Below are 3,674 nucleotides of genomic sequence, written 5' to 3' on the forward strand. Positions count from 1 at the left end.
ATCCTCACACTCTAACACCACACATTTCACTTTCATTGTAAAAAAAAAAAAAACTGTTGATTGCTTTCAACAACTTCTACACTATAAATTTTCAACACCCTCCATACTGCCACTAGATTTGCATCATAAACTTTTTCTACGTCAATGTGTGCCACATAAGCTTATTCCATTTTCATTCAAATTTTTCACACTACTCTTTCATAAAAAACTTAACCGCACATACACGCTTCGATCCCAGCCTGCTGCCTACCGGTCAGTCCGGCTGTAAATGGATACAGTGTAATCTGAGGTCAAGTAAAGATCATAGGGCAAGCAATTTCAACCTTAGAAACTTGTTGAGAAACACCGGATTCGACCCTTCTGGTGCTACCCCTTCTAGAATGGGATGAATAGATATACTGTGTATATATGTATATATATATATATATATATATATATATATATATATATATATATATATATATATGTATAATGTATGTGTATATATATAATATAATATATATATATATATATATATATATATATATATATATATATATATATATATATATATATATATATATATATATATTATATGTATATATATATATATATAAATATATATATATATATATATTATATTACTGAACTTTTGCCAAGAGGTATGTTATGGGTACGATATGTGGATGACATTTCCTGCTCATGGCCAGTCAAAAGGAATTTAAACAACTTTCTCAACAGATTAAATATACTACTATGAGATTCAGGGCCTCTGTAACACGGTTTTTTGGACTTTGCTCCTTATCAAAGCATCGGATGTAGCTGAAAGTTGGCATATGTATATTTTACAACCACACACAAATTTTGTCAGCATTATCAATAACCTAAACCCGATAGTTTTAATTTTTATAGAGTAAAAATTATCTAGCCGACGCCATGGCCGATGATTACGAGCCAAGAGTCGAAAAACATTCATTACGTAAGCAAGGTAAACACCGTTTGACGAAATGTTGCCCCGCCCATCCACCAGACAGAAACTGATTCACCTTGGTCCATTGGCTCTGAAACCCATAGCAGTCAAGAATGGCTAACAGGATTTGGAATTGTCCACGTGGTTGCAAAACTGCATTTGTCTTACGACTTGCAACTTTATACAGTCAAGAGAAAGCCCGTGGCCATATTTACTGTAGCCTGAATAGGTAATTATTCAGTTTCTAGTTTAAATCCAATGTTTATGATCTGATTTGTATTTAGCGTAACGTGATTATAATACCTGTAATGTCATTCAGGATTTTGAACATTTCCATTAACTATTCACTATGCCACCAAGAGAGAGAGAGAAATAGAGAGATTGTATGTAAACAGTCTTTATATAACTATTTTCGTTAAAATAAGATTTTTATCCAAAGTAAATACAAGCTTATATGTGCTAAAATCTCCACAGACCAATGGATCATCCGATATAATTTTTTTTCTTCTTCTTTAGGCCGTACGACCGTGTTGGATATGTTTTGGGCATGACTGCAGGTGCAGTGAGGGTCACCGTCAACCGTGCCCCCAGTTCCGTTCCTTCACCATCGTCAGGGTCACAAGCGCCACCTGTCTTTGATAACTTTACGATTGGTGCCATTCGCCGCTGTATCCACAGAAAGTTTGCCGAGAGGTGCATTTTACTGTTGGTTCCTTGACAAATGACCTCAAAACAGCTGGCATTATTCCGGAAATTACATCATGGGCTTCAGTACTTCGACTCTTGCATTCTATGGGATTCACGTATAAAACTTCCCAACGTAAGATGTATGTAAGGAAGGAATCTCTGGAAATTGTATGCCGCCGGGTAACTGCTCTCCGTGATCTACGACACCAGCGGGAGGAGGGGAGAGTGGTCGTTTACGTAGATGAAACCTGGCTTACAAGGATGGCCCGCAACAGGGAAACGACAAGGATGGCCCACAACAGGGAATGGGCAGACACTACGCAGGATGTCACCAGCCCCACTTACAGTCGTCAGGTTCCTCCTGGAGAAGGTGAGCGTTTTGTGGTGGTGGCAGCTGGCACGAATGAGGGCTTTATAGATGGTTCATACCCGTGCTACCTGGCCAAGACCAATCAGGGAGACTACCATGGCGAGATGAATGCAAAGTTGTTCAAACAGTGGCTAACGACGCAACTTCTGCCATCCCTTCCCGAGCCATTTGTACTTGTGCTTGATAATGCACCGTATCATAGCACACTGATCGAGGAGAGTCGATGCCCTACATCTGCAACCAAAAAAGGCAGATCTCGTCAGGTAATTATAATGACTTCCTATATATATATATATATATATATATATATATATATATATATATATATATATATATATATATATATGTATTGAAATAGTGACATAACAAAAAAGAGTGACAAACCTGAAAACAAAAAAAAATTCATAAGAGTGACATATCAAAAGAGTGACAATTCTGGAAAAAAATTCAAAAGAGTGACATAACAAAAGAGTGACAAATATGAAAATATGCAAGCGTAACGGAAAAGTTACGGAATCTTAAACTCTCACTCACTCACTCACTCACTCTCACACACACACACACACACTCTCTCTCTCTTTGACTTAATGATTGTTATAACTGCGAAATAACAGTAATGGTTGTTGATACTTGTACTATCTTCACAGTACTTACATCTCTTAGAATAGCAGTTGTTCGAAAATGTCTAGGTGAAGGCTACATTCTAAAATATTTTCAAGAAACTGTTTTGTTGTCTGATAGCTATCGGCTGGATTAGGTGTTCCTTAGAGAGCATATTGTATTTTCACATCGTCTTGCCCATAATGGATGAGTACAGTTTTGCCACATCCCAAAAAGGAAAAGAAAAGCTAGTCTTCAGAGAGCACATATACCGGCATCAGAGGTCCGGAGGTCAGAATCATTATTTCCGGTGCGAGGACAAAAATTGTGGTGGTGCTGCAACACTTCGAGGAGTTTCGCTTTTTAATGAACAAGGTGGCTTGATATTTGGAGGAAAGGCACATAATCATGCACCGCTTGCTGGGAGAAAAGAGATACTACAATCTATTGCAGAACTCAAAGGCCAGGCTAAGACTTCAAATGCAACACCAGCGGCAATTATACAAGAAACTAGACAGAAAGTAGATATAAACTATGGTGCTGAAATGCCATCTGCATCAGCAATGAGGCAAACTATCCATCGTATACGTAAAAAAGAATTTCCAGTGGAAGCAGAATCTGCCATTTAGCTGGTAATCCCGAATAAGTTACAGGTTATCCATACAGGAGAGAGAAACTTCCTTTTGTTTGATAAAAAACCGAGAGTGAGGGTTTGGAAGCAGAAATCGAGGATGAAGAGGTACAGTAAAGAATCATAGCTTTTGGCAGTGAAAATAATTTACAAAGATTAGCCGACTCAAATATCTGGTTCCTGGATGGAACATTTAAGACTTGCCCTCGACAATTCTATCAGATATACACTATCCATTACATATTCCATTAGCAAACTTTCCCAGCTGTATATGCGTTGTTGCCTGGGAAAACTACACAAATATATTCATCAATGCTAGAACATTTACTTTCAGTTGCCGAAGCAAAAGGAATTCAACTAATTCCTACAGTCATCATGGTAGATTTTGAATTATCTTGCATCAAAGCTCTCCAAGAAAAATTTCCCGATGCTACGAT

At 37.6% G+C, this 3,674-nt stretch overlaps 1 pseudogene; it reads left to right on the forward strand.

Annotated features, from left to right (window-relative positions):
• The first annotated feature begins 1,238 nt into the window (after positions 1 to 1,238).
• LOC136831018 (uncharacterized) lies at positions 1,239 to 2,674 on the forward strand (annotated as a pseudogene).
• The last annotated feature ends 1,000 nt before the right edge of the window (positions 2,675 to 3,674 follow it).

This window comes from Macrobrachium rosenbergii, chromosome 48, assembly GCF_040412425.1.
Source record: "Macrobrachium rosenbergii isolate ZJJX-2024 chromosome 48, ASM4041242v1, whole genome shotgun sequence".
NCBI classification, from domain to species: Eukaryota; Metazoa; Arthropoda; class Malacostraca; order Decapoda; family Palaemonidae; genus Macrobrachium; species Macrobrachium rosenbergii.